Source organism: Ambystoma mexicanum, chromosome 2q (assembly GCF_040938575.1).
Source record: "Ambystoma mexicanum isolate Mex_15411 chromosome 2q, UKY_AmexF1_1, whole genome shotgun sequence".
In the NCBI taxonomy this organism is placed as follows: Eukaryota; Metazoa; Chordata; class Amphibia; order Caudata; family Ambystomatidae; genus Ambystoma; species Ambystoma mexicanum.
In genome coordinates, this window is record NC_090924.1 from 435,527,356 (window position 1) to 435,551,072 (window position 23,717).

The window sequence follows — 23,717 nt, forward strand, 5'->3', positions numbered from 1 at the left end:
TAGCAAAGAATAACCAGGCCAGTAAGGACCAATACTCCAAAATTACACAGGAAGCACAGAGAGACAATGAGGCTCTCTGTGAGAAAAATGACAGGCTCCATAGACAGGTAGCTATGCAGGAACAACTAATAGAGACTCGTAAGGTCTTGATAGAAGAACAAAAGGGTCAGGTTCTTGCATATCAAAAGGGAATTGGGACTGAGAGAGATGAGGTCCGCTGGGAGAGGGAAACACCTGAGCATAACCTCAGGAACCCTGACAACAGAGACGTTCATCTCTTCAACTCCATGGACTCTGCCACCCCCATGTTCACTGGCTCACATGAGCCAAGGGCCACAGGGATGGCAGACTTCAACCTAAGGGGAAATATGGGGCTTATAGGTCAGCGCCTCCAGGAAATGGATGGGCGGGCATCCGCGTATGGGTTCCCAAGTGCTAGGGCCATCTTCTCTGATCAGGGAGACTCCAATGAGGGGAGAATCAGAGAAATCGATCCTCAGAAATACCACTTGTCCAGAGATCAGACGGTAACATTTAGTGGGGAATTCCATGAGGGTAGGTCCACTAAGAGTATATTAAAAACCTCTTCCCAGCTAGGACAGTGGGGCGGGTATTCAGCCAATCCTGGGAGCAAGGAAGAGTCAGAAGACTCTTCTGAGCACCACAGGACCCAAGAAACTAGGCCCCCACATTCTGCCAGCCATTCCCAAGCTCGCAGAATCCGGGAGAGCCTAGAGGTCCAGACAGCGACCTCTGGTAGCAGTGCCTCTGAGTCAGAGGATGAGTGGACCAGGGTGACCCGAACTAAGAAAGCCAACAAAGTCAGGAGGGCCTTACTCAAGGATCCCCTGAAAAAAATGAAAGCCATTAGGAGCATCATCACGCCCTACCGCAAGAATGCTAATGATTCAGTTTGGGAGTACCTTGAGTTATTTGAAGAAATGATGGAAACTTTCCATTTGAAGGACAGCCAAAGCTCTATTCAATATGTAAAGTGGACATTTTCTCCCGAGTACTCCAGCTTCTTTGTGGGGCTGGAGGCTCAGAATCATTCCAGATGGTCCACCTATAGGGTGGCCATCCTGAAACGTTTTTCCATTCACAGGAATCCTCAAGAGGCTTGCAAGGTAGCCTACAACTTACAATGTGGGGAAGACCAGGCCCCACAAGAATTTGTTCAAGAGTTAAAACGTGCCTTTGCGCAGACCACTAGAAGGGTGTGCACTGACAGCAAAGAATTTGTAAACACTTTCTTTCATGCGCTCCCTAAGTATATTATGACCCAACTAGTGAGGGACTTTCACGAGAAAAGATCACTAGACTGGGTCATTGAACAAGCCACATGCATTTATGAGGTGCAGAAGCCATTGGAAAATAAAAATAGTGGAAAAAGCCCCAAAACAACCAACACCCATGCTGCTGCTAAAGTGGCGGAGGTGAAGGTTGCCCCCGTTTTAGATTTGGAGATGGGGGGCCGAAAAACTTTCCTGCACAGAATCCAAACAACCCCAAACCCAGAAGGCCCTCGGGCCAATCACAAACAGGGAGCCAGGGAGGTAACCCCACAAATGGGACCCCTAACTCCCCTGATTACATCAGCCCACGCTACAAGGGTAATAGACCCATCCTGGGTTATGTGTGGACTCTTCGAGCCCAAGGGGTGGGGGGACCCAACCAAACAGCAGGAAACCCAGGGAACTTCCCTCCTCACTTTCCCCTGGAGGGCAGTAATCCCCCAAATACCGGACAACATTTATTTCCTAGGTACCCGCCAAATTTCAACCCCCAAAACAACCCATCCTTCTTTCCCCACTTTCCTGAGCCCAGACACCCAATCCGGGAGAGGGGAGGCCAAGTGTGGAGGGGTACGCAAACTTCCCCAAACCAGGGTATTTTGTGAGAAGGGATAGCTTCCCTTCCCGGGGTCAACCCAGGGGAGACATGAGGACCCCGTACCAGCCAGAGCGGGTGTCACAACTAGAGCGCCAGGTCCAGAACATAGCACAGGATCTGGGTTGCATGCTGAGGGCTCAACAGAACCCTCAGATGAGCATGGCGGCCCAGAATGCCTCAAATCCAGGATCTGGTGCTCCAGAGCAATAACAGGAGAAGAACCCCGACAACCCACCGGTTCCCAGGGAGGAGGCACAAGGGGAAGAGAGGTGTAAAGCCTTGGAGGAAGCTTCCTTCCCCTCTTGTGGAAAGCCCCTGGAAACCCAGGAACCAGAACCAAAATCTCCTGCCCCTGAAAGTCTGCCACCCAAGCAGCAGAGGTGGGGTAGGAGAAATAAAGAACCTAAAAAGACCCATTTTGAGGAGGAGGTACACATCTTCCAGTTTGAAGGAGAGGGATTCTCAGAGGATCCTGGGAAAAGGATCTTCTTCAGGGATGGGGGAACTCCTCCCAAAGAAAAATGGGTCCCAAAGGATCCAAATCCAGACTCGGTAGATGTGGGGACTGAGTTAGAACCGCCCATCATCAGTACTCAGAATGACCAGCACGGAAATCCCCTGGTTCAAACCCATCCTGGTGACTGCCTCCAAAAAGGGGGGGGCGCCCAGAATCAGAACCCAGGGAACCCAAAACTTCCCCTATATCTAGCTGTCACCTTTTTCTTCCAGATTCCCAAGACTCCAAACAGAATTCTGCCCAAATCACCTCTTTGTCAGTGTCCATTTCAAAGAAAGTAACCCACCAGTTGAGCAAAAATGTGCATTACTTCTGCCCCCTTAAGGAAAAGGAGGGAAGATTCTATGCCCCGGTCCAAATAAAGGGGCAATGTACAATTTTGGCACTGGTGGAAACTGGATCCCAAGCTACCCTTCTGTCAAAAAGTGCTTTTAATCAACTGAATTCGGAAAGGGGGGAGAAGTACCAAATTCCTCTCACCCCTCTTCCTGGACAACTTCCGAACTTCAACAGGGATGAAATTCCCGTCGAGGGGACTGCGGATTTGGACATTAAAATTAGGCGACACAAGGTAAAGCACCCAGTGATAGTTGTGAGTCCAGAGGGCAGACCTTGTTTACTAGGGAATGACATCCTGCGTAGATTGTCACCCCTCATAGATTGTGTAAACAAAGTCCTTTGGACCCAGACTAAGCGACCAATAAAATTAAAACAGAGTGTCAACCACGTTAGTTTAAACGGCACATGCCACATGTTTGAACAAAAACCTGACCAAATAGAATTTCACTTCCAGAATAATCAAATCCCAGACGTGACAGTAATTGCAGTAGGACATCAAACTGGTGATGGGGAGTCCTCTCTATTTCTGAAAATCAACCTTCCTTCCAGTCTAAGGTGGCATTCCACACTGGCGGAAACACTCTGAAATTCTTTACAAATTCACAATCATAAAATCCCACTCCTATAGTCCAAGAAGATGAGAAATCTGCTCAAAGCTTGGTGGATATTCAGAAAATTTGTAGAGCAGTTGTTCATCCCTATTCAGTTAAATGAAGGGAAGGACTCTGTTCTCGCCCGAGTATGTGTGAACAACGGTAAGAGCTTCATCAGCAAGGCCATGTTCCACAAACTCCCAAAAGATCCAGCCATTCCCACATTTAAACTGGTAGATAATTGGGAAGTAGACCTGGAAACACCCAATTCCAAACATCTCCTACCTAGCTGGTGTATGCTCAAAATTTCTATAGGCAACAAGAGCATAGTCCATAATTGTTGGGTCATGCAAGATGTCCCTGCTGCATTTTACTTAGGCAGTGACATTCTCAATCACTTTGCAATTAGTTTGGACCTAATAAACTTCAAAGCTTGGTCCCGATTAGCGGGTAATCCCATGGACTTTGATGACCCACAGAAAACATTTAGGTCAGCTCAACTTCTGCCTTATGCAGTTGAAATTCAGATTGGAGAGGAAGTCACCATCCGAGAATGGACCCGACAATTCTCACTGGAAGTAAAAAGTAAAAGAGGACAGAAACTGAAAAACCCTGATGCCTATATCCATCTTAATGCTCATTTCCAACAGGAAGGATTGGGGGTAAACCCGACACCACTAGTCCACATAGAACACAACACCATTCCAATTGAGGTGAATAACAGCGACTTAAAGAGTATCACTGTAGCCGCAGGCACAATTATTGGGATGGCGGTTGATGACTGACATTTTTCCATAGATTTAGGTCATGAACTTTTAGGGCCAATCCCTAAGGACTGTTTTGACAGTGATAGCGACAATGACGCAACACCAGACAGGATCTTCAGCCGGCATGGGGGGAATTTTCTGGTGTACACTTCCTGCCCTTATGGTAAGGGAGATGTGACCTGTGACTTCAGGAGGGATGAGGTGATCTTCCAAGTCCACGAGGACTGCCTTTCCCACCTGAAGCCATCAGTCTAAATCAGCACTCTGACCAGGAACTTCCCCACTCAGCTGGAGGAGGCCGCTGAGATAGCCAAGCCGAAATTCTTTCCAGGCTTCAGGCAGATGGTTGAAGAGAGAGTCAACCTAGCCGATGCCTGTGAGACTCCGGAGTAAAAGCAAAAATTGAAACAAGTTTTCTTACATTTTCAGGATCTCTTTGCGGTGGACTCATATGACTGTGGTCGCACCGACATCCACACAACAACAATTCCCACGGACCCTGGCATGACTCCAGTGTTTGTGAAGCAATATCGCTTGCCTCTCGCATCAATGGAGTCCCTTACTGAAATAATTAAGAACCTTGAGTCCCGTGGGATAATTCGTTCTGTCCACAGCACCTTCAATAATTTGGTGCTGGGGATTTTGAAACCAAACGGCCAGTAGAGACTCTGCGCTGACCTTAGGGAGCTCAAGAAACTGATCCATACTTCCCGATGGCCTCTTCGCTACATTGACCAAGGGCTGGCCCAGATCCAGGGGTCAAAGGTATTCACTGCTATAGACCTGACCAATGGGTACTGGACTGTACCTGTCAGTAGAGAGGACCAATACAAGCTGGCCTTTACCTTCAGGGGCAGCAGTACACTTGGACCCGGACTCCCTTCGGAAACATCAACTCCGGCAATTAATTTTATATCTTTCTACACAAGGCCATGCCCGACCTGGGTGAGAGTGGTAACCTGGCCTATGTAGATGATGTTTTAGTCAAAAGCTCAACTGTGGAGGAACACATAGCAGAGATCCGTTATGTTCTGACACAGTTGAGGGCTGCCGGAGCAAAACTCTCCTTTCAAAAGGCACAGTGGTGCAGAACCGTGTCAATTTCTTGGGGCATGGGATTACTCCTCAGGGTCTCTGTCCCCAGGAAAAGAAAGTGGAAGCACACCAGAAAATAAAAGACCCCATAACTCTGCAGGAACAAAGGAGCCTCCTTGGGCTAACTCATTACAGCAGAAAGTTAATTGAGGACTACGCAGAGATCAAAAGACCCCTGATCCATCTTTTGAACGGGGGGTCAAGTGGGAGTGGGGTCCAGAACAAGCCGAGGCAGTAAGACAACTCAAAAGAAGCCTCTCACAAGCGCCTTGCCTAGCTTACCCTGTCAAAAACAAGGAGTTCTTCTTGGAGACAGGGTTCTCAAATACATGCTTGTCTGCAGTATTATATCAAAAGCATGACAAGGCCAATAAAGTAATCTCCTATGCGAGTAAAACCTTATCCTCTGTCGAGTAAAAATTTAACGATTGTGAGAAGGCACTCCTGGCAACGGTGTGGGCATTGAAGAATGACCACCTGTTTATCCAGGTGGAACACATCATAGTGGAGACTCCACACCAGCCTTTGCAATATCTCCAAAGTGACAGAATCCGGGCCGGAAATGTGAGTAATTCCCAAATTACTTCCTGGATTCTATCAATGCAAGGATTTCCTGTGGAGGTCAGATATGGCCAAAACAAGAAGAGTCCCCTCGCGCAAGGTCTGGCTGACTTGCATTATTGTGCCAGAGAAACCCGCCTCGAGGACGAAAGTCTTAAAATCAAGGACAACATGGAGGCATACCTTAATTCCCCACACAAGGTCTATGAAGAAGACCAGTGTGAGGGAATGCCCACTGTCTATGTGGATGGATACTCCTACCATGTTGACAACAATGGGGAAAAAGAACTTGTGGCCGGCGTAGGGAATGCATGGTTGAATGATGCCCCAGAACCCTCCGCTGGGTACAAAATTGGTCCCCGAAGCAGTCAAGTGGCAGAGTTGGTGGCTGTGCATCAAGCCATCCTGGCTGCTGTCCAACACCAACTCCACGAACTGGTCATAATCACAGATTCGGATTATGTACGGAACGGGTTTGTGGAGCACATGGTTAACTGGAAAACCAGAGGCATGCTGTGTGCTAATAACAAACCATTGAAACATGGGAAATTAATACAAAATATTGATCATCTGGTCACCTCGAATGGGATGACCATCTACTGGAAAAAGATCAAGGGTCATACTAAAGTAGTACTAAAGTACAAAATGACATTTAAATTTAAGACTGCCTCAAAGCCACCAAACCAGCATGATAGCTTCCCCCCACAAAGACCAGGCACCTCTCTTCTCCACTCCACCGGTAAATCACACCAGGAAATCATACTTCTGTGATGATTAGATCAGGGGAGGAGAACTTGGGCTGAAGGGGAAGAGGACAATGGACTTCCTCTGGCTGAAAGGATATGCAGAGTGTGAAGAGTCATAAACGGCCTCTCCCAGAAGGAAGGGGGCAGAGATTGCTTTTGAGCTGCCAGAAGGAGAAGGAGGCGGGGACAAACCACCATTTGCTGTCAAACAAAGGCAAAGGTACATTTTTAAAAAAGACTGATAAATTACTGTGTATAATTGTGAAAAATATGTCAACAACAGATTTGTGAATGTGATTTCTGGATGCACGGTTTAAGGGATGCCAGAACGCTGTGAGATGTTTTGGGAAGTAGTAGCAGATAATATGGTTTTACTCCAAATGTATACATGCAAAAGCACGAAACTTCATTCTCTTATGCCCATATGCAATGCGCACATTTGTACACATTTTTGGATAAACTAGATATTGTGTTCCAGCCAAAAAGGGAATAATTCTGTCAAAAGCAGACACAAGATCTGACAGCGACGAGGGTTGGAGGAATATCTGTTACACAAAATATGTGATTTATCTATGTTGTTGTTATAAAGATTGCACAGATGTAAATATGTATTGTACCAAAAGTAGATTTTATGTTCAAAGGGACAAGGGGAGGGTTCTCTGACTCATAAACTCACACAATCATGGTGACACCCTGTTTTCTTCTACAATCAAGGGAGAGAACAGACTCTAGCAAATTGAATGTCTAAGAGGCGTGCTTAGGATAAACCAGCACATACCCCTTTATCACATGCATAAAAAGAGACAGCTGAGGACTTAGAAGGACACACAGATTCACCCACTATCCTGATCCTGGCGAAGCACCCTGAAGGAGAACCATCCATATTCCCTGCTCCAGACTCCAGAAACTTGGCAAGCAGAAAGGCCCATTCCATTAGTTGAACCTTTGTCAACTCGGCCTTGAAGTTCAAGAGCCCGAAAGAATTCCCCAAAAAAGAAAAGGGGAACAAAAGAAACAGCCGGGCTGTGCTGTAACTGCTTGCCCGCTAAAATATTATCTTCAGAACCAAGAAGGGCAGATTAAACCCAATCCTGTGCCGTGCTGTGCCGTGCTGTGCCGATCCTGTCCAGTCCTGTGCCGAGCTGTGACCAGAACCATTGCAGATCCAGTCCAATCCCGTGTGCCCAGCAGCCTGCCCCAGAACCAGAATCCCTGACCTGAATCCCTGAGGTTCTGTTTGAAACCCAGATAGTGAGTATCCATATATAGGACTGTGTCACTAGCATATGTACTGTCCATAGTAATCCCTGTCTTAAACCCATTCTCTCTCATATTTAGAACCTGATATTGTTACCAGTAATTTGAATTGTCAGAGCTTTTCTTGTTCTTAGTTTCTCTCAATTATTTTCTAAAATCATAAAGCATTAGGGTTTTGAACCAATAAATTGAATCCCAGAAAGAAATTGATGATCCACCACATGAAGGGTCTGTGGCCAGGATTGATGGAGATTCATGTGTGGCATTCTCAGTTTCTCTAGTCATAATTTAGTATAAGAAATATTTTTGTCATTTTAAAAGCGTATCCTGTTTTTCCCATTCTTGCGCCTATCTCAGAAAAACGACCTCCACTAAAACGTCCATGACTTTCTCAATTTTCATGCTAGAAACGAAATTCCAACTTCTGCTTGTAGCTCACATCCACAGCTTTGCAGAGAACCGAATTCATATAGATTTCCCACAATTGCGATTACCGCGCACGGAAAGGTTTGCAGGGAATTTTGTTTTAGGAAATTCTATCACGTGTAAAACAGCTTTTCATTGCACCCGACCTCAGTTTTAAGTTTTCCCAGTGCTTATTAGTACCAAATCATTGCTAGTGTTTGTCTGCAACTATCTAAAGCGGCTCCCATTAGAATGTACACAATTTCAGCAATTTAGCCCATATTTAGTGTTTTACACAATCCATTCCAGGATAACTTTAAAACCATTTTGACAGTTTGCCAATCATTTCTGTTTCTCACTTGTGTTTGCTGAGGGGAAATTGGGATTGACATTGTGTTTGAATTTTGCATCCCTGAAACCTGTTCTCTCTCCTCCTATCTCTTTACATTGCTTGTTGGGAGGGTTCGAGGGGTGTGCAGGGGGTAATAATAACCACAATGCTATTTGATATGAACACACACAAAAGTATTCTTTCTGAATAGTTTTGCTCACTATTACTCCTTGTGATTAAAGAGATTGCTTAGTGTTACCTCACCCCATTGGTGATTATTGTATAACCATTAAACATAGTGGGATTATATTGTGAACTACATAAATAAATATTTTAACTTTGCAAACCAGCCTGATTCCTGGTTCAGTGTGACCTGGGGGGTTCTAAGAGGGGCGTGATATGAGTGGTACATCGTTCAGAAGAAAAGAACTTTTAGACACAAAATAAATAAGGATTTCAGTTGTGCATTTCACGCTAGGCATTGACTTAGGTGAAGTGCCGGATTGAAATCACTTACAGTTCGGCGGTGCCCTGATGTGGCGGTAACGGAGTGGTTACTCTGTTGTCACACTGTCAAACTCATAATGAGGCCCTACTGCTTGATTACAAGTGGTGGAATGGAAGTGTTAGTCCCCATTTATGGACTCCATGGGGATTTTGGCAGAATTACCACCAACAGTAATTCCGCCGGTGGTAATTTCACCAATGTGGTCATTTTGTGGCTGTATGACAGCGGAATTACCTCCAGCATTTTGCTGGCGGTTTTCCTCCTCCTCACCACTAAAGTGGTATAGTATGTCGGTCATGTATGTATATCCAACCTGATGTACATGGTATAAAACAGTTAGTCAGATAGATAGGTCTGGTGTTGGTATGTTATTGTCAATGCGTCCTCGGGTACTATAGATATTTCGATATCAAATCCAGTTGAGCATGCTTTATCTATAAAGGCATAGTATTTCAGAGTTGTTAAACATTTGGATTCTTGCTGCAGCTGACCATGCAGAACTTGTTGCCCAAAGGAGATGCACATGGGTCCATTACGAGATGCTTTAGGTCCATGGCCATTCTGAGGTTGTTGACTTATTCAATGGAAAATCCGGTCAATTGCTCACATAGGACCCTGGATGATGGGATTGGGTTTTCCACCGATTTAATTTCTCTAAGCTCCGATGTTGAGCACATGCCACTTGCCAATACCTTCACTCTGATATCTCCCCTTGACAACAAGACCATCTGAGAAATTCCTGCCACTGACTGAGGCAGTGACCAGCAGCAACATCCACAGCGATCACGATATTGGGCTGTGGTGTCTCCACTTCTTTAGGTCAACAATGCAATCTTGATCATATTGACTGACTATGAGAGCAACAGATGATGTGTGCAGCCAGCCAGAACCACCATCCCAGAAGACATGCCTGTAACCCCAAACACTGTTCTGTGTCCATTTGTGCGTCGGGGTTGTCTTTTGGATCTGAAGAATAATAGACCTTCCTGCATCATGCAATAAACCCTCTGTGTTGTGGGGTGTTGCCATTCTGTCTGCACCAAAACAGGTCTCTCAACACTGTATACTAGCCTGGTTCTCTGCAACCCTTACTGAGGACAGCCGAGTCTCTCATCAGCGTGCCTCGACACGAGTGGCGGAATGGCAATTAAACAGGTTGGGCATTCAGCCAGTAAGCCTGCAGCATCAACGACTTCAGGGCCGGTTCCTTGATGGTTTAGGGATGCCTCCATGCATGTGATCACTACCCTCCCCCCTTCCCTCTCAAACTAACGGTCTCTTCAACAGATTCAAAACAATAAAAAAACATGCATCTACATAACTAAAGGCCCTGTGAAGTTTTCTGTGGCCTTCCTCCTACTAGCATAGGCAGTCGGGTACTGTCTGCCACATCTCCTCCAACATATTCCCAATTCCTCTGTAGCGTACTTTGTTTGAATACCTGGGGCCAGACCAAGCACTTATTATTTTGTTAAAACAAGGCAGCAGTTTATTATTACATATTTACAACTATAAACACGCATTAATTTTTAATAACCCAGACGATCAGCAGCACCTTTTGTTTAGACTTCTTCATCATCAGCACCCCCTTTTCCTTTTCAACTGTTTATTCATCTCCAGTGAGCTCTCTTTTTCTCCTTATCAATTCTTTACCAAGCATACTTAGATCTCACTCCCTGATCCTTCCTGAGCCCCTTCGCTCAGGGCGAAACACATTGGCAGCCTCCGCTGTTGGGCTGCGAGGAGCGCCGTTATGCTTTCCTTTCCATCCGCCTAGGCTGGAAGCTGACGACTAAATGGGTGGTCCACCTCTTTATTCGACCTTGCTGTATGTCACACCCCTGGAGTATCACACAACCATTCCCAGCCACGGAAGCCAAATGTAGCTGCCCCTCCCACCTTGGTTGGCATGGGCTCCTGATTTTAGCACATACAGGTACCCCGAGGCAGCCAATCGGGGGAAGAGGGTTAGCAAGAGGTTGTAGATAGGTAGGGTGTGTTAGGGTCACTGGAAAAAGGTTTATTGTTCTTGAAATTAATAGGTATAGGCAACATAAGCTAACACTTCTTGATTAGGATATAGCTTCTCAAAACTCATGTCTACCCCACCTGTTTACCCCCCACAGCCAGCAACAAACATAAGCACATAATGGGTGGGTTGCTAGTAGTCCACAGATAACTGCAGTAGCGTACAACATTAAATGGACAAAAGCACATAGCAACAAACATGTATCTTGCAACAGCGAGGTATTCCCATTGGATAATTCCAAATCCTCCTGCCATGTCACCAGGTGAAGGTTATTTCATAGAAATGTTTTTAACATGAGCGACCTGCCACAACACATGGAATGGAAAAGGAGCAAGTAGCCACAAACAACGTAAGTGTCCTTAGCTTCTTTCTGCTTCTTTCTTGAAAATGCCAGCAAAGTTTTCAAAGTTTAGAACACTAGGATTCCGCTTCCTGCGGTTGGCCCAGCATGAGTTTGTGATAACTCTTACTGCGGAACACACCTGCGGCACTCAGTTGCACCTGTTATGTATTTTACAGCGTGCGAATGAGTATTGCACTGAAAACAAACACACTGTGCAAGTTGCACCGTAGTACTGGCTGGATATGATATAATATGATATGGCATTTATAACGCACCTATACACAAGTGTTTCAGATACCCTCTCGAACCACCCTCACACTCCATGTAAAACTTAACTGAAGCCTGGGGGGGCTTGCCGGCACCAATCTAGGCACTGCGCTATCTCGCGTTGGATGGACAAACCGCCGTAATCTGCTCTGTGCCCCCGAAGAGGAACAGAGTCTTCCTGGCACACCACCTCACTGCATGGGCCCGGGTCATGAAACACGTCTTCCTCAGAATGCAGGCACACCTGCTCTCCTCCGGCCCATGCCTGCCATGCCAACAATCACCAACAGGCAGCACAGGCCGAAGAGAATCTTAAATAGCGGGCATGAGCCTGAGCATGCGCTGGCCCAACTGACAACCCATGAATCATGGGAAATGTAGTCTTCGGCCAATTTGGGCACAGGAATACCATCCTGGGGCCGTTTTGAAGCTTCTGCAGCCCTTTTTCCTTACACTGCACCAAAATGCCACTGTAGCCATGTATTAACACTTATCATGTTTGCTTTATCATAGATGCCAGTAATAAATGTCATACCACAGTAACAAATGGCTAGACTGTCTGCACCAAAATTCCATCCTAGCCAAATAATAACACTTCAAGAAGTGGATGTTCCCAAAGTGGGGAACTCCCGTCCCCTGCAAACTGTCTAAGATCTGTCAAAACAGACCAATAATTATTTGACCATATGGTGTCTAATATACAAAACAACATATGTAGTTAATGCTCTTCAAATGTATTTATATACTGTTCATTAACAATAATTGAAATGGAATTCTTTCATAAGTATTAATACAACCAAAACTTTCATGATTAACACAAGAGCTTCAATTTAATTCATCATTTGATGGCCCAACGCATTTCGAGTATTCACTCTTCATCAGGGGCAAAATTCACAATTTTCAAAGTTTCTACAAAAGCAAAAACAAATTACGGAAGAAAGTATTAATGAATAATATTATAAAACTTAAACAAATCTACTGTGCAACAACAGTTTGTGGCAATCAAAACAATATACATCTTCAATGCATGATATGGGTAACATCTATGTAGTACTTCAATATTGACATCAACATTGTTATCAACCTAATGATGTACATTTTAGATTAAATTCGTGAATTCGACACTCCAATCGGTCCAGAAGACTAAGGACTATTTATTTGAACCAAACCTGTAGATAAGTGTATGATTAAAAAATGTGAAGAGAAATGAAATGAAATGAATTCTGCTGACCTTGTGTTTAGGTTGTATTTTTCAAACTGGAATAGAACGTTTTCTTAAAAAGGATGAAAAAACATCCGGCTTCATAAGTGGGAGGCGCTATCACCCAGGGAATACAGGAAACTACCTATAATAATAGTCATCGGGGATATTAAGGGTTGAATACGCACAATTAACAAAAAGAAATTTATGTTAAAAAGATGGTGCTAACCTTATTAGGTGTATATGTCACATGATGATCCTCATAACCATTTGAGGATTTATTTCAAACCTATTCACAAATATTGTTACCATTAGGTGTGCATAGTGTTGTATCTCTTTTCAAATAATAACACTTATCATGATTGCTTCAAAAGCATGATAAAGCATGCATGATAAGCGTTATTACATTACTATACTGGACTTTTGATGTAATCAGTCTAGCCATTTTGTACTGTGGCATACCATTTTCTACTGGGCATCTATGATACAGTATCATAGATGCCCAGTAGAAAATATCATGCCACAGTAAGAATTGGCTAAACTTAGTACACCAAAATGCCATTATAGGCACATAATTACACTTATCATGCTTGCTTTAAAAGCATGATAAAGCAAGCCTGAAAAGTTTTATTACGTTACTACACTGGCGTTTTGATGCAATCAGTCTTGCCATTTCTTATTATGGTGTGACATTTTTTACTGGCCATCTATGATAAAGGAGGCATGATAAGCGTTATTACATGACTTGCCTGGCATTTTGGTGCAGCCAGTCTAGCTATAATATCCTACTAGGTCATGGCATTTTTTACTGATCATCTATGATGAAGTGGACATGATAAGTGCAATTTTGGGTCTGGACTGGCCTACGTTGGAGCAGCCAGTTGAAAGATGCTTCCTTTTTGTAGCATGGAATTTTTAATGGCAAAGCCAACAGGAGTGTGTTCTTATGTGTGTGTTCTAACATATATGGGAAGAGCCAGCCTAGACATGATTTCTTATGCTTATATCATTACTGGCATTATCCTAAACATGAATATTTTCTTATATTGGAACACTGTCATATATATATGTGCAGTCAGCATGGAAATGTTTGGGCACCAGAAGTGTGAACATGTCTTTATAGTGGCGTATATTGTGGGGAAAGACATCACTGTTGGCGACTTGCATGTATTGGATTTTTTCTTGAATTACCCTGCAAAACTGATTGCAAACTTGCAAGCTTTTCAACAATGTTTTCACAGACAGCATGGGATAAAATGCACCATGTTAACATATTAATACAATCATTTTCGCAGGGGGAAAACCCCTGGACCATCCTTGGTTGGTTCAGGCTCCCTCGCTACGCTTGCCCGCTCTTCCAAGTTTATGGTGAATATTTACACCCCCATCAATTAAAAAATCACCAGCCACCACTGGCAGTGTGAAACCAAACATAAAGTGAGTTTTTAGATCCCGCTTTATTTTTGGAAGTCACGTTGTGAAGTTTGGCTTTCTCTAATGTGCCATATTTGCAGGGTCAAGACTGAAGAGTAGTTTATGTCTGTATAAGCCAGACAGAAGGGATGCTCCAGATGAAGAGGTACTTATCTAGAATCAACTTGTTTGTTTTTATTTTGTGCAAAAATACTTCACGTTTTGAAGTTACTGTGGCCTAGATTTTCCCATATGCAAGTAAAATAATTAGTAGTCGATCATATTTTTATGTATAGCACTTCATGTCTGACTCCTGATTTTAAGTGATCTATAAATAGGTGTTATTACTACGAAATGTAAAAGTACTAACTTAGAAGGATGAAGGACTGATGCAGCTCTGCTGAAAATGAACATGGAAAGTACAGGCTAGCACTTGTTAGAGATGAGCTTTTAACCCGCTGAGCTATCCAATTGCCACCACACATATTGCTGTTTAATCAATTGTGCAGTTAAAGACATTTATCAGGATATCTACTCATCACCCGCTCCTGTCCTCTCCAGTCCTTTTTAAAAGAAAGTAATACACTACTATTATCAGGTTAACTAGTGGGCCATGACATTACATTACTTAGAAGCAGTAGGAATGTAAGTGTTAAGTTAATAAGACACATAACCAGCAGAGCCAATGCATTACCAAATGATGTGGTACTCATGTTTAAGAAGAAATAGCTGGCAAGATAGCGGTTGAAGTGCTCACTCCTGGTATTTATGTGTGCTCTGCAAGACACAGGTGCGAATCATAGCAAGGTCTAGACAACCATATATGCCTCTCACCATAGAGCTCAGGAAAGTATGATCAACAGCATTTATGGTCAGCCACATATTAGAGAACTACGCTTTGGGGGTCAGTCTCTTGCTCATCCTGATGATGACCCATGTAAGGATCGAAACACATTGAGGTGTCATGGGTTCCCTTTCAGTTTGTTTGTTGTGAACTTTTGGATTCAAATTTGATTGGTAGATGTTGACTCTATAAACTTGACATTATGATGAAAGTCTTTCTGTGGTAAAAAGAATAAAGGGTTCTTTGTTACTTATTACGATGTTTGGGGTTTTGTGTCCGTTGGCTCTACCCTCTGACTTTAGTCCATACCGGGACATTAGTCACATTGGGTGGCTTTACTGGACATTTGAGGATGCACTTGGCATTTGAAAGACGCGACTGGATAAGCTTTAACATATTTTGACCATACCTAGGCTGTAAGGCTAAAACAGACATGAGACGGCTGTGTCCTCAGAGGCTGCATTAGCCACACTGTATTATGGAAGCCCCTGTGCAACGTGGGTTTAACTTAGCATATGATTACTAGACCTGACATGTGCAGCAATAATTGGCATAAGTTGTCGGTAAATGGCCAGATGAGGCTATAGCGGCACATGCATGGCAGTGCTCCTGGCCTATGTTGGTTCTACTTGGTCAACCTCTGTCATAACATGACCCCCTTCATGGCAGGTCAAGGCAGCACATGTGAAAATGTGCTTGGTATCTGTCTGCTTTAGTGCCGGTTTGGTATTCTATGAAATGTAAAGCTTTCTTATGTTTTTACACCCGTCAGTCACTTCAGGGATGAGATTGGGGTTAAATGTAATTTCATGTGATGTCACCAGGGTCAAAGGTCATATACCAGCCGGTCAAGTGGCACAGCGAGTAGAGCGCTTGCTTTGACATCAGTGCAGAGCCTGCGAACGCAGGTTCGAATCCTGGCAGCACCAAACTCAGCGTTTCATCCTTCCGAGGTCGATAAATGAGCACCACACACCGTGGGTAATAATAAGCAGCGCTCAGATACCTGAGGGTTCGTAGCGCTATATAAATGCCAAATTATTATTATTAAATTATTATTATTATCACTTCAGTGGTGTCGTTGCGTGTGTGAGGGCTCTTCCACTGCCCCTGGCATTTTGGTGAATTGACTTCCCTGATTAAAACACACACTTTTACTTCATCTGCATTCTGCAACGAGGTGTGTTACATATCACAACAACAGAAATACCCGACCTTGACAGACACGAAAAGGAGATATTTTTACTGAAGTAAAAGTTAATTTGACTACCATTTTTTAATTCACACCTACGCTGCATATCCCTGCCTTTGGAAATCCAATCCCACCCGCCCCAACCAGCCAATTTTCGGGCAGTTGTTCAGCTGGGTCTTTGAAAAGGGAAAACACGAGCGCAGGAGAGCGGCGAAGAAATCTTTTCAATGAATTTGATTGTTCGGGTGTCGTTATTGATGTAATTCCCTCCTCTCCGCCTCCCCTCGAGCCTGGCCTGACAGCAACAATTGAAAGACATTCTATCGGGACCGCCACAATCAATTCTTCAAGGTCATTTTCTTAACAACAAAATTCGAAATTAAAATAAAAGCATCTTACTGACAAACGAGTACGAGAAAACCATGCAGGTCACGTGAACAGTGCGTGGGTAACTAGGAATAACAATGGTCCAGGCCTTACAGCATCTCAATGCGCCTTACCAGTGCCCACCAATCCCATCCCAGGGACTCCAATGTTATAGAGTCACTGAGGAGGAGTGGACTATCCTGCATGACCAGAGGGGGTGAACTCAGCAAAAAGTCCGGACTTTCTTTTTTTTGGATATCGGAATAGTGTTCTCCCAATGTGTGGTCAAAGAAAGCAATGAGACACACGAGCCCATTTCTTGGGCTTCCATAGCTCCCTCCAAAAATACCACTTCAGCCTAGAGCAGGGGCAGCTGGTGAATTTGTGAAGTGGGGTGTGTAATCGTTTCCCCTCAGTTGTCCCGCGCCAGCGTGCATGAACTAATCTGGTAGAAATGTTTTAAACAAAATTGGGTCACAGCCCGTGCTGGACGTTGGGCTGGAATTTGCTGGATCCGAGATTCAGCAAAGAATGTCTGCCTGAATATAGAAAAATAAATGTGCAACTTTCAATTGGTTACAAGAAGTTCAGTGTGCTCAGACTTTAACCATTGCCAAAACGGGGATTCAAACCCAGGTCGGAAGGACCAGGAGTAAGACACTGGGACTCAAGACCACCTGAACATCAAATCAAGATACCTCTGAAACTGTTTGTTAGGATTACACTCTGCAGGAAATATTCGAATACGGCATTTGGGGTTTAAAAGGAGTGCACCTTTTAAACCTTTCCAGCAACATTATAGATAATGCCATATCTTGAGTTAATTTCCACATGTCCATGATTACTCTTTTGAGTGGCAAGGGTTTATGGGGTTTGGGGATAGGGTAAGACACACTCTGCCCCCGCCCTCATCGCTGGTAGGATCACACAGTAAACTATTTCCATTTCCTGCACGGGTAACAACCCATAGAATCTACACACAGCTCAGCAGGGCAGCACTTTAGACACTCACCAACAGTGCACAGGAGCAGTTTGCAACTTGTCTTGATGCTGGCGGTTCCCAAAGAAAAACCATGAGGCCTGTCACAACAATATATGCCAGCATTGCTCCGCTTTCAAGTAGGCTTTGGCCAAATCAGATCATGGGATCTGCCCTCGTTCATGTTAGTTGAGTCCAAATAAAACAAAGATTTCAGTGATACATTGCAACATTGCCACTGTAAAGCCCATTTACATTCTCCTAGATCCCCAAGAAAACATAGCGCCTGTCCTAACAATATTGCCCATCCTACCCTCCTTTCATGCTGCCAGTGTCTAAAAGAAATCCTGTAGGCTGCATCCAAAAAATGCGCACTCTGCCATCAGTGCTGCATCTTGTCTCTCTTACTGTCTGCAAATTGGAACTTTGACCCAAACACACACACATATAGACCAACATGCACCCACACAGGCACCCACTCCCACAAACATACATGCAAACAAACACATTTTGTTAAACATACCTTTTTATTTTTAGGTGCCTAAATCCCAAGAATGGTTATTTCACACCTGACATTGGAAAACCGGAACTCTCCTTAAATTGTCCTATATGTCTTACTAAGTTCACTTTAGCAAAACAAAAAGGTGATGGCTGGAAGGTTTTGAATTAATCATATATGAACAAAAATGGTATCAGGAGAACAAGAGAGACTGAAGAAGGTGGACATACAAATAAGAGCTTAAATCGGTATATTCATTTTATTAAGATTTATCTAAAAAACACTTAGATGCATATTAATTTCATTAATTCTAAAAAGCATTTTACTAATCATACAACCATACATACACACTCTAATACAATATTTGAATAATATATTGACGTGCTGAGAAATTACAGAAGCTGATCATTTCATTAAACCACTTCTTTTCATTGTGTTATAAAACATTCACAATATTATTAACCACAGTTCATTCCTAATGTAATATCGACTATTGGTGCCTAAGACTATTGGTGCCTAACAATATCATTCTTCTTTACAAAAAAGCTTCCCATTTGACTATTGGTGCCTAAGACTATTGGTGCCTAACAATATCATTCTTCTTTACAAAAAAGCTTCCCATTTGTTTAATAGTTTCGACTCGACAAGTTGTGTGTCTTCATCAGGATTGGATGAACAGTAGCAACATTCTAAAAATAAACAAACATACAATTAAGACATAGTTAAAATACTGCTGTCAACCTTCTATCAGTAACTCTCTCTCATAAATTGGACCAAACATTGAACACTAGAACAAAAATTGTCTCTAAGTCCAAGAGGGTATTCCCTTACCCATGATCCCATCAAAACTGCTCAGTGCAGCCAGCTTAAGTGAAACCGACCAAATCAGCCATTTTCATATCCCCATGTAAAGTCCCCCCAATTTCATTCAGGGCTCCAGGGTTCAAAAACGTAAAGTAAGCTACTCCCATATTCATACTTAATGGCACATATCCTTTTAAGTGCTAAGTATATCCCTACCGCCCCCACTGTGATCTGCTTCAGAATTTAAATACAGGTGAGAAAACATACCTGCGAACCCCATTAGGTTCGCCTAGTGACTTGTATCCCAGTGGCTTCTAGTGTAAGTCTAGTAAGGTTGGGTTTTTCTCGAAAAACGAAAAACGAAATCTGTGACAAGAACACAGAAAACAATAAACCAAACTTATTAGTGCCACAAAATGGAGAATTCCTATGCTAATCTCTTTATGGGCAACGAACGTTCTATACCTGAACTGATCCGTTCACCGCATTTATTGTTTTCTGTGTTCTTGTCACAGATTTCGTTTTTCGAGAAAAAACCAACCTTACTAGACTTATACTAGAAGCCACTGGGACACAAGTCACAATGGCTTCCAGCAGGACAAATCTGCATTTGAGTCTGGCCTAGATAATACTTCCCCTGTTCGTGGTCAAGATGCAACAAGCCTGTATCCACAGAGTCGAGCAGGCAGTCAAATCAGAATGATCAGCTTCAATGGGTTGAATCATTGTCAAGGTGGCTCAAAAAGGAGGTACGTGGATCAAAGTACCTTGGAAGACGGCTTTACTCCCAGAAGTGTTCTGGGTGAATCCTCCTTCCAGTGAGCAAAGATGAATCAACTAAGTGGAGCCCTCAAACTCGCATATAAGAAAAGGTCCACTGCAGATTGGTCCCTTACAAGCATGTGGCAAGTGTCCTTTGCCTTCTGATGTCATACCCAGAATGCACTGGCTACAGGAAGTAGGAGGGTGACAGGAAGTTTGGGAGCCCTATCAAAATCCAAGATGGTGGGACCCCACTGTGGACTGAAGCTATCTCCTGGGTTACTCTAATTTCACCCCTTCCTCTGCCTGCCTACAGAAGGAGTCCTTCTCTTTGAAGCACTGCTTTTGAGCTGAAACTAATAGTGTGGGTTCCTATTCCTTGGAGAATGTGTCAAGCCTTCTAAGTGTGATCAAAGAGAGGGTTCCCTGGGTGGTCCCTAATGGTTGTTTTTGTTACAGCCAGCTCAGACAGTTTAATACACAACAGTCCGGTCATCAATGAGTCACTGTTCACTAAACTGACAATAAAATGACCTCATTTGCTTGTGACTGTATAATTGTGTGTTTCAAACAGCCACCATGTCAAAGCCAGACAAGGTTTAAATGTAGTTTTACAAACTGCTGCCAGACCTCTGGGGGCACTCAATTATTATATTTGGAACCAGAGGTGCTCAACATTAAAAGATCACCCTTCCATATTGCAACTTGGGTTCCAGTAGCTGTGTTCAGAAATGTATGTATGACTTTTTAACCTTCCCTGTTGCCAATACAAGACAGCTGCCGGGGGTTGTTAATAGACAGTCGCAGCAGACGTACATGTGTGCACTATACGTTTTGGCGTGAGTATTATGAAAGTGAGCTGGATTAGCAGAGCCCACTTTCAGAGGCAGATTGCCTTCATCATTTTAACACTCAAAACCTTAGGCTATTTGCCCTCACAGCTGGCATTCTGTTATGCGTACACATTCACTTTTAACATTACCCTGTGCATTAACAGATCATAGAAAATCGCACACATTCAATGTTATGCAGCCACATCACGGCTCATAGGGAACACCTGAGTTTTAGTATTTCACTACACACATAGATAATCCATGTGGACTCAATGTGTACAGTCACATAAATGCAAATAGAGAATCACTGTGTTTCATTATCTCACTGTGCATTAACAGCTCATAGAAAACCCATTAACTCAATGTTATTTAGTCACTTAGCAGCACATGGGGACTCCCTGGCTTTCAATATCTCGCTCTGCATTACTGTCTCATACATAATCTCAGGGACCCAATGTTATTTAGTCACTTAGCATCAAAGGCAGCCCCTTGGTTTTAGTGTCTCTCTGTACATTTCCTGCTCGTAGAACACCCAATGGGCTCAATGTTACATAGTCATTTAGTGGGCGGCATTTATTTATTTATTTATTTATTTATTTATTTATTTATGTATTCATTTATAACGCGCGCACAACCTGGGGGCATCAGGGCTCGGTTACAGGGTTCCAGTTAGATGTGGCAAATTAGCCTTTGATAGGAGGTGCATACAACAATGTGTTTACGCCTTGGATAACAGTAAAGCAAACAGGTGTGTAGCAGGCCTCCCAAGTTGTCAGTATCACACCGTGACTAGCAGAACTTAGAACAATCCCTAGTACTAGATGTTATACCGCCATTAAACAGCACACAGCAAAGGGAACCCCAGGGCCTCAGTAGTATAAAGGGACTTTGCAGAATGCAGTGAACCCCAGGGTCTCTGTGTTAAGAGGTGAGGGCAGGATTTAACAGCAGAGGGAATTTCAGTGTTATACATGAATTTAGCAGTACACAGGAAAACCCAAATCCTGAGTGGTACACAGTGACTTGGCAGCACTAAATGAAACCTTGGGACGGGGGTCTAATTTCTAGGCTGTTTCTAAGCAGCACACTGGAAATCCCAGGGTCTTCTGCTGCACAGCGGGGCTCATTTTACAAGGTTCCTGAGGTGTAAATGCGAGGAGTAAAACTGATTTATGTTCGTATTCACACTGAGGGCAACATTTAAAGAGGTCAATGAGCATGTACGCTTTGCACCTTGAAAGCGGGATGTAAACCCCAGGTATTTCATCCACCTTATGTTTACACCTCACTTTACACCTTGGATTTACACTTCACAATTGCACCTAACACAACCCCTCCTCCATTAATGGAATGCCCTAACACTTCAGTTGCCACCCACTTTTACTTCATGAAATAGCACCTGCTCCAGAGATCTCCCAACACCTACCACAAGGCACACGTGAAAAGACTAAAATGAAGGGTGGTAGCAGCATATAAAGATCTGGACCATTTGGTACAGAAACCGCTGTCACAGGCTCACATGGAACACCAACAAAAGCAGTAGCAAGCCCGGCAGGCTGCACCCCAGATCCCGCTCTCAGCTTGTGCCCCTTGTCTACCCAGGCAACTCCTCAGCCTGTGTCCCTCCCCAACCTCAGTCAATTGATCAGCCTGTGTCCCCTCAGACTGTCCATCAGCCTTCTCCATAACCCTCACCCCAACATTGCAATGCCAGGCGTGGCTGCTGGGCGAGTACATGAATCCGCCCTTTTACGCAATTCATGGCATCACACTGCTACCCTGCGGGTGCCCCAACTGCATCCCACCGTGCACACAGGACATGCATTGCCCTGCCAGAGGTATAGGACAACATGTGGATTGGAGGAACATACTCCAGGGACAAACACCACATAAACCAAAAGCACATTGGGGAATGTTGCCTTGGTTAAGTTCCATGCAGGGATATCCGCTGGCAGTGCACCAAAGTCTCGTAGTGGTGGGTGTGATGTCGTTTGGGTTGGAATGACCAATCAATGAGACTGACAGGTATATATGTAGAACCTGTGTGTGGGATGAGTGCATCATCAGTGATGAAGGAGCTGAGGGGCCCTACATGTCAGGAGAATGGACGGCAGGAGCATGTGTGTGACAGAAACCTCTAAGTCAACTGCCATAAATACACATTGAGTGAGAGGCACAGAGGACTGGCCCTTGTTCATCCCCATTCCCACCCCAATGCCACCTCATTAAAAAGGTGAGATGTGTGAAAATGCACCTGATTTTGATGTGCAAGCTATTAGAGATACTGAGGTAGGGAGGAGGGCATCCACCACTTGGATGGACCCTGTCAGAGGTGGCGTTTCACAGATCAATGGTTCTGGGAGCAAGGTGCAGTCTGCAGAAACACATTAGGCCTTCAGCAGCCCAGATGTGAGAGTCTTGGGAGCGATGCAGGGGGGAAGCAGGGCTGGGGGTACTTGAGATGGGCAGGTATTGAGAGGTAAGCCCACCCTTGAGGCAAGAGCCAGGTGGGCCAAAGGTCAGGGACGCAAAGTGAATAGTTGGAGGAAGCAGAGAAAGATAAGGGAAGGACTGAGAGCCATAGAGTGCGGCATGTTGATGAGCGGGCCAGTCATTTCAGCACAAGGATGGAAGGATGCATCATGGGAGAGATCGAGTGGCAATGGCAATAGGAATGGGAAGTGCAGGGGCCAGTGATCTGTGAGTCCTGGGGAATACTGAGGCAATGCAATGATGCTGTGAGGACGAGGTCCATGGTCTAACAAAGGGGGACGACCACAAAACAATCCGAGAAGACACAATACATTGGAGGGACAACTGAAGTAGGGAGCTGATGAGCTAAAGGCATGAGGGAATGACCATCAAGGGAGGTTGAAGGAATGTACTGGCTCTTCAAGGGAGCCACACACTTTGTCCTTTCCATGTGCTGCCATTGATGTGATGCCAGGTGCAGTCATGCCTGGGCACAGGGTGTACGTAGGACACCTGTGAGCAAGATGGCCCATGAAGAAGCCATATTGCCTGCTAAGCCTCAACGCCACCACTGGGACCAGTCTGTGGTCACACATGTATGACAACAGTCCAGGTGTTGGGGAGCACCTGGCGACATGTTTGGGTGCTATGACCTCTCCTGGCACCAGAGTGGTCTTGCAAAGTCAGCCCTCTTCAAATAT